This window comes from Scylla paramamosain, chromosome 5 (genome assembly GCF_035594125.1).
Source record: "Scylla paramamosain isolate STU-SP2022 chromosome 5, ASM3559412v1, whole genome shotgun sequence".
Lineage (NCBI taxonomy): Eukaryota > Metazoa > Arthropoda > Malacostraca > Decapoda > Portunidae > Scylla > Scylla paramamosain.
In genome coordinates, this window is record NC_087155.1 from 19,822,456 (window position 1) to 19,831,441 (window position 8,986).

The 8,986-nt window shown below is 40.8% G+C and overlaps 1 long non-coding RNA gene across 1 annotated transcript in view; it reads left to right on the forward strand.

Annotated features, from left to right (window-relative positions):
* The window catches only part of LOC135100636 (uncharacterized), a 47,604-nt gene extending 38,618 nt beyond the window's left edge, over positions 1 to 8,986 (forward strand). The window contains exon 3 of the long non-coding RNA XR_010268852.1: positions 8,742 to 8,986. This is a non-coding gene — a long non-coding RNA (uncharacterized LOC135100636). The remainder of the gene's footprint in view (positions 1 to 8,741) is intronic.

An 8,986-nucleotide genomic window follows, 5' to 3' on the forward strand; every position in this document is an offset into this window, starting at 1 on the left:
CCAGTGTGAATGAACTGTGTATCATCAGCATATTGGATAATAAGGCAGTCGGAGATGTATTGAGAGAGATCATTGACGTAAATTTGAAATAGAACTGGGCCAAGTACTGATCCCTATGGAACCCCATAAGACACCTCTAGCTAATTTGACATATATTTGCCAATTCGGACAGACTGCGTTCTTTGTAGCAGGTAACTGCTGAACCAAAAGGAATCAATATTTAGCTTTTTTAATTTATCCATTAATATATTATGACTTATACTATCAAAAGCTTTAGATAGGTCACATAAAGTAATTAGGGATAGGTGCTTAGTGTCGATATTTTTATTTGATTTATTGGATAATGTTAAGAGAGCACTTTCTGAGGAGAGTGAGGCTCTGAAGCCGTATTGAGTATTACTGAGAAGGTGATTCCTTTCGAGGTGTGAAATGAGTTGACTTGCTGTTATTTTCTCCAGAACCTTTGAAATATCAAATAAGATATTGGGCAATAAAGATATTGCGTGTTTCCACAAGGAGGGAAATGACGCAGTTACAATTGAGGTATTTAATATACATGTCAGGTATGTAATGATAATTGGCAAGGAATCTTTTAGAAAGAGCTGTGGAATGCCATCAGAGCCATATGAGGAAGTGTTCCTTAAGTGTTTTATCGTTAGAATTATAGTGTTGCTGTCGTTGGGCTCAGGTCGGAACGTGCTACCCGCTGGAATCTTTGCTTGATCAGTGCTGAGTTGTTCTGTATTATCATAAGATGGCAAGTTGCATTGTGATTTCTGAAAAGTCTGCTTCCCGACATAAGCAAAAAAATAGTTAAAATTATTGACTTTCGTTTTAACTTCTTCAGTGTCTCCTGCTAACAATGGGGGTATGAGTTGCCTCAGCATGCTTCAGGTGGCGGCTGTATTTCCTCTTTTGGCTTCAAGTTTTTTTGTTAAAGTAATCTGACTTCGATCTATGGAGTAACTTTTTTCCTTTCCTTTTTTTTTTTTTTTTTTAAGCCTTATATTTATCCTGCAAGTTTACATTATATAGATGTTTCACAAAATGCCTAAACGAGTGTGCTCTTTTAGTAACTAGACGAATTAGGAGGCCCTCTGCCCCATGGATCGGTTCTAACCTACAAGACCTCATGCGGGAGAGGAATGACACCGATTCTTGAGACGCATCTGTGTGTCATTCCTCTCCCGCATGAGGTCTTGCAGGTTAGCACTGATCCATGGGGCAGAGGGCTTCCTAATTTCTCTTGTAACTAAAAGAGCACACTCGTTTAGGCATTTTGTGAGACATCTAGTGAATATATTAACCTGATTCTTCACATTATCAGTCGCGAATATCTTATTCAGCTCGTTATGCTCCTGCTTCAGCAGACCACAAAACATATTGGAGGAATAAAAACGTAAATCACGGAATGTTCTAGATATTGGTGAGCGCTTTGGTTTCCTTATATTTACTGTAACTGTAACTGTAACTAATTCATGGTCAGCCACAGTGCAAGGAATAGAGTCACTATGGATGACTGACTGAGGGCTATCTGTTACAATAATATCTAACAGGGTGGCAGAGCTGGGGGTAATTCTCGTGGCTTTTATAGTAACCTGGTTTAACTTTGCATTAGCAATAATTTTCCGTAACTTACTATTATTTGAAAAAAAGATCGTCGTTAAAATCACCTAACGTGTAAAATGACCTTTTTTTTTTTTTTTTCAAGCTTACAGCCTTGATGTCGTCGGTAATATAATCATATGTATGTAAAAGAGATTTTGGATGTCGGTACATGCAGCCTAGAATGACTGTAGGGAATCTATAACTTTGTACCGGCAACCATATATCCTCAATCCCCTCAGGTCTCTCATTATTAAAGTCGACCGTAGTAACCTTATAAACATCCTTCACATACACACAAACTCCTCCTCCCCATCCTTACTTACATCTCTGTACATTGTACTTGGGTATTAGAATGTGCTCATCGGGAGTATTAGGAGATAACCAAGTTTCACTTACACATAGTATATCACTGTCTCTATCCACGATTAATATTTCTATCTATTCCTTATTACTTAATATACTCTGGGCATTTATGTGATCAACTTTCATGTTTCTCCATTTTGTAGTAACCACTGTGGCCTTCCTTCCTCGCCGTCTCCCTATTCATTTTATGCGTAGTTGTGGCACAGCCTCTGCTTATGTCCCACTCGGTGACACAAACCACATCTAATTCGACGATCGAAGCGGCAGTTTGCTTGGCGATGGTTGTATTATCCGCAGTTAAAGCAACCATGTCTGTAGTTTCTCTTAGATGTTTTATATGTGTATTGTGTCCCGTGTGGCGTATATGGTTTGTAAGAGGGGATGCTTTGAATGTGTTTGTCCCTCTCAACCTCTCGCCAGTCACCCAGAGTGCCGGGGTCATGTGCTCTATTCACTTCGTGCCAACTCATTACTTGATTCGCAGAGGCAGAGCTCTATTGGCTGCCTCTGCTTAGGAGTACGGCACAATTCTCTTGACAGGAGGTGTCGGTTGTGTGGGAGGAGAAGAGTTACCCCGTAGAGGTATAACGTGAGGGCGTGTCGGGGGTTAGTCCGTATTGTTGAGAATGCGAGATGCTCGGGTATGAGGGAGGCGAAGTGTTAGGGCCAGGTACTGGATGGAGGTGCCGGGTAAGAGGGGTGAGGGTGTAGGAGGTGGCAGGTGTAGTATCGTTTCTTACTGTATCACCACGCTGGTAATGTCTGGCATGCTATAGTTTGGACTGGTTTTTCTCATGTCGCTTACTGAAATTAACTTTTTTTTTTTTTTATATTATCCCAGTCGTTACTGAAATTAAATCCTGAGCACTATTTTCCAGTAATGTTTAATAACCTGATCACGCCCAGTCTGTTCAGTAAAACTGGTTTATTTTCTTCATCTTCAAAACACAACTCGTCAACACTGCCAGTACCAAGCATGAACTCGGGAGTTGTTTTTACAACACCTACACCATTTGTTTCACCCCACTTAAGTAGCTGGTCATTAAAATCACGTATTTTACATTGGATTTCCGGGGACGCTGACATTGGCACGATCTGACACACATTTATTTTCATATTGTTGTTACGTTCCTTCAGAGCACTAATTAGATAGCCTAAACCATCAAGGATATTTTCTGGGGTTTTTCCTTCCAGTATGTCATACAGTCCACAGTACATTTCACACTCGCTCGGTATTACTATTAGTTGTTCACTCACCCAGCATCTTAGAAGGTCCGTGTTTGCACGCGCAACGGTCTTGACAGAACAGCTATCGTGAAGATCAGATCGCAGGATTCGTCGTAAGTTGGTATCTCCTAGGAGGAGACATCTCGTCGAGTTTGAGACATGCGCTGTGGCCTCCTGCTGTAAGTCTTGTGTTTTTATTTGAAGTTCTAGTTCACTGATACGTTGCTGATGGTGCTGGATAATGGAATAGGCAGTCTTTACCTCAGCGTTCAGTAGATCTATTTCCCTATCATTCGTGTGTAACTTTAAAATAATGGTTCTTATGTCCTTGTTTATCTTGAGCAGAGTCATCTCATGTCGAGCACTATTGTCGTGAAGGCTAGGGGGTGGACGGGGCAGCTGTTTGTCTTCTGCGGTAAGCTGCTGGTCATCTGATGTGTGGGTGAGTTCAAAGGATGATACCTGCTCATCGTCTTCTGCGTGATTATTTTGTTGGTTTGGTGTTGCTGACGGTGGTATGTTGTCAGTGTCGTCAGAGCATTTTAGCTGAGTATTTTCCATGGAGGGTGACTGTGGCAATTCAAATGAAGTGACATCAGGGGTTGTATGAGATACCGCTGTGATGTCAGAGGTGCTTGTCTGATTCACAGGTGACAGGAGCGTACTAGATACCGATGATACTACCTCAGGATTTGGGTCAGGTGGTGGTGTGTTTCTGATGACCATCCCTATAAGCTGGTCTTAGTTTACCCATATTTTGCCACGTCCCAATTCACGACATCGCTTTTGGAGATCAGCTTTGTTGAAGTTTTTGTTTAGAAATTCCCTAGTTGGCAGCTGAAACGATGGTTTGTGACTTTGCTGCTGCTGTTCCACTTCGGATTGGGTGAATGTGCTGCACACAGACATTCTTGTATCATAATCTGGGACTTGAACCTCGGATGGAGCAGTTGTTAGGCAGAGGGTAAAAGGTGACAAGTTTTAGCTTAAGTTATGGTGCGTCTTTTAGAATAGTTTCGAGACACGTTTCCGTAGCAACGATGTTGTCGCTACTCAGAGAGAGAGAGAGAGAGAGAGAGAAGGAGCGGACAGGTAGGCAGGAAGGCAGACGGTCAGATAAACAGGCAGGGGGGCAAGCAAGCAACCAAGCAAGGAGGCAGACAGACTAACCGGCGGGGAAAGAGGTGGATGGACATACAAAAACGAAAGAAAGAAAGCAGGCAGACAGACAGCGTGACAGGGAAGTAGTCAGCTAACTTGAAGAGGAGAGGCAGGCAAAGAAGCAGGCAGACAGGCAGGCAGGCAAAAATAGAAAGCAAGCAAACAGACAGAAAAACAGACAAATAGACAGAGGGACAGATGGATATGCGGGCAGACACAGACATGGACAAAGTAGTTTTAAAATAGCGGCAAAAACTGGTATATTTCATTCTAAAGAATATATTTGCACAATTTTTTTTGTAAAGCTCTATAATAAATATTTTACCGTGCTGTGCAGCGTGTACTTAACCAAAAGTCCAACAACTGAATTAGTCAGTGAGATATTAATACAGCATAATGTTTGCCTAATATAAACGTATGCATCTTCCGTTACTCGTATGTTCTTTCATTATAACAGTTACTGTAAGCGAAGAAAAATGCATACATAGTGACCTAACTATATTTTTCTCTAACAGCCTCATATTTACAGTATGCCATTTTTCAGGCACAATACGTAGTTGTCATTGATTTCCTAAAATATACCAGAAGACAGACCTACTGACCCATACTCATAAATATTGTTCCCCTTGTAATGTTACACCAGATACACACAAACAAACAAACAAACAAACACACACACACACACACACACACACACACACACACACACACACACACACACACACAACATTAATACAAATAGATGCGCAGCAACAAAGCAACAGAGATTGGGATGCTCATTCTTACAGAACATTATAGTGAACATGTGAGGCAGAGATAAACAGACAGACGCAGACAGACAGATTGATTTAAAACACTTAGTAACATGTACTTGTTATAAGCAATTCTAAGTGATCATTAATTTCTCATTCATTCCCATTCATTCAAGCATTTCAGTGTTGAGACGCAAAGATAGTGTAAGTGTTGGGACAGCGGTGGTAGTGGCCCCTTCACCTCGCAGCGAGGCAGGACACAGCAGTGAACTGGCCTGAAGGCGCCTTGCGTCCCGCCTCCTCTGTGCGATCTTCTCCCTTGATTGCCATCATCCATCAATCGCAACATGACTTGTGATCCTCCTCTTCACCCTCACTTAACTACCACCACGCTTCCTGGAGAAACCGTAACCCTATGCCATCAGAGCCGGCAGAGCTGGTTGCATTAAGGTCTTTAACTGTTAATATAACGGTGATAGTATCTACGGGTTCAGGCCTAAAAGCAGAGACAATATTAATATTAGACTGAGGGAGTTGGACGACAGATTTACCTTCATTAGTTAGTTCTTTCTGTGAGCGTTTATAAGTGGATTCTCCAACACTAGAAAATAAATTATTGAACTCTTTGGCTTTATCACTTAGATTATCAAAATTATAGTCAGTGTGCTTACTTTTCTGACTAGGGATAATTTTATTAATGACGTTCCATCTGGCCGAAGTGTTCCCTTTACTGCTTTAGAGACGGCCGTGGTAATGATCCGCCCTAGTTTTGTTATTATTATTTTTTTTTTCCATGTTTCGTGGCTGTTTTGTAACGTTCCCGTAACCGTGAATTACTTGTGTCGATTTTAGGCTTTCTTTGTAACCTATTACGGTCCTCCATTGCCTCACGGATATCGTCATTTATCCATGGTGTAGGTTTTCCTTTCACTGTTCTAGTTACAAGAGGGGCACACATGTCAAGACAGTTAATAAAAACGTCATTTAAAATGCATACTTGTTTGTTCACATCGTCAGTTAAAAATATATTATTCATATTATAAATATTGTCAAGGAGGAGCGAGTGAAAAATATTTTATCATAGTTCTTCAAATTACGAAAATTTTTTACCAGGGGCAGTTTTTTTAGTTTTTCTAACCTTGAAAACAACAGATAATAGGTCGTGATCAGCAGTGGCCTGAGGAACAACATCTTGTGATAGAATGACATCAGGTTTATTAGTTATTATGAGATCTAGTCAAGTAGCTGATATTGAGGTCGTTCTTTTGGGTCTATCTATTATTTGTGTTAACTTGTTTTTTATTATCTTACTGATTTTATTACCCGCTGTCACCATATCATCATTAAAATCACCTAGGAAAAGGATGCTTTTATCACGCAGACATACCATCCTAAAAACATCTTGAATGTAGTCAAATGATGTGGCTAAAGCATTAGGGTGTCGATATACACAACCAATGATGATGGCCGGCAACTTCCTGCACTGTACCTTTACCCATACATCCTCCACGCGTGTCGGTCTTGGCACATCTAGCTTAATAACAGAGGGATTGAGGGTACTATGGACATATATGCATACCCTGGCTCCTCGACCATTGTCACATCTAAAAATCTTATAATCAGGAATTTCTACGTAACCATCTGGGGAGTTTGCTTGAAGTCATGTTTCACTTATACATAAAACATCGACATTTCTATCTATTATCAATAAGTTTACCTCGTCCAAACTCGATAACAGTGATTGTGCATTAATGTGTTCAACAGTTACCGAATCCTTTTTTAACTCCTTTATTTCAACAACAGCAGATGCTTCTTTGGCATCATCCTATGCTCTATACTGTTGACTTAAGCGGCTCTTATAACCTAAACGTTGACAGTTGCCACATAAGAGTTTGTGGTCAAATCTATAATTTCTTTGAACACGATTGAATTCGCCGCAATTGTAACTTTTTTTTTCTTCTCTCTCAGCAGCATGTTTATTTCTTTCCCTTCTGTAACTATGCGAGCAATCACTGTACGTTTCCTGCGTTTCAAACACCGGGTTACTTGCGTGTTTCTGCACTAGGTGGCTTCAGCTCCATATCCCCACTCCTGAGGTGTAGGCGTGGGCTTGATTATAAGCTGTATGGTGTCTGCCATCCAGCGTTCTCCTCAGGGTTGTATCGTGCGGAACGGGGCTGAATGCATCCTCCTCTTTGTTCCAGCCCGCCTCATGTTTTCTTGTCAGTGTCCTGGTAGGTGTGAGATGAGAAGGACCTCGTGTTTTAGAGCAGTGGGGGGGCTGATGGGAAGCTTTATGGGTGGGAGACTTTCGGGTGTAAGACTTGCCTTGTTGGGTTGTTCTGCTGTGAGCGCGTAGGGAAACCATATCCGCGTAGGTTGGCAGGCCTCAGGAGCCAGCACTCAGTTTGATTTTTTTCTATATGTATGTATAGTGTGGAAATAGCAAAGGCATCGTAGAAAACACTAACATCTGGAGCTTCATCACTGTATTTCAGGGAAAATATGAGTAAATTTTGTGAGTCTTGCCGTTGTAAGAAAGACAGCCTCCTGCGGGACATTATCAAAAGAGCGTCTGTCACTGGTTTGATAAGGGGCGGGACAAAAAAAAAAAAAAAAAAATAGGATTCCTTTGGTAATGCGTATATAGGAATATTATTGCCAGCGAAACACTACCTTGCCTTTGCAGTGAGGCTTTTGTATTCAGATGACCGCAGGAACTGAAATATGTAGACACAACTATACTAGGCAGGTCCAGTGAAAGGTATCACACTAAATGTATTGCTTCATCCAGACGAGTTAGCAGCACAAGCATGAAGGAGGGTGGATCTCACAGGTGTTTGCTTTTGTTGAGATCCTTACCAAGAAGCGGTGACATCCAGAACCAACAGCAACTACGATATCTGTGTGGTCTCTGGAGCCTTTGTTGTTGCTGTTGTTGTTTTGTTGTGTAAGACGTTATATGGAACATCCTGTGTCCTCGCATTAACCACACGAAAAGGCAGGTATCTAACTAGGAGTGGTCAGAGAGTTGTTGTTGTTGTTGTTGTTATCAGAACCACAAACGGAGGAAGGTGGAGGTGTTGTATTACTGAACAGCAATAAAGAAAGAAGAATAGATGAGTCAGGCCACCTTGGCGGAGATACTCAAAAAGGATTTTCATGTTTTGTGCTGTGAATACTTTTTATGGCTAGACTGAAGTGGTACTTATTATTTTGTAAGTATATCCTTGCTGTTGTTTTTAGGTTTGTACCGCTGAATATTGGGAAGCTTTATATTTATTTATTTTTTTCTTATTTGATCTTGTTATATATGTAATGGTGTTTATTCGTTTTATTTTGTTGCAGCTGTCGTGCATATTTAACATTCGCAGCGTTTCAAGTGTGTTCTGTTTTCATTGTTGTTTTCCATGTATCCATGTGTTCTTGCTTGGAGGAATTTGACACGTTTTATTTATGACATTTCGTGCTTTTCTTCAGTATTTATTCTTTCCTTTTTTGTTGATGTGTATGTTGTAACTCATGCAGTAAAGGATTTCTGGTGGTTCTGTTTATGATGCTTCATTTTTAGGTCTTTTTAGAATAGTCAAGCTTCATCAGTTTCTTATGTGGATGTTTTGATATTTTCAGGAAAGGATGGCAGGTGGTGCCGCGGTGAACACTCCCAACACGTGCAGGAGGAAAGTGAGTACCTGCTTCATTACATCATGTGCACTCTGTTTTGGAACTCTGTTAGACTTTTTTTTTTTCTATGTCAACCGAAACTTGTAACTGTTGCCTGCCTTTCTCCTGTCTCCTTCCCACGAATCTGTGTAGGAAAGAAAGGATGTGTTTTCCATGGTATCGTGTCAGGAAGAATTAATTTAAATTTTTTT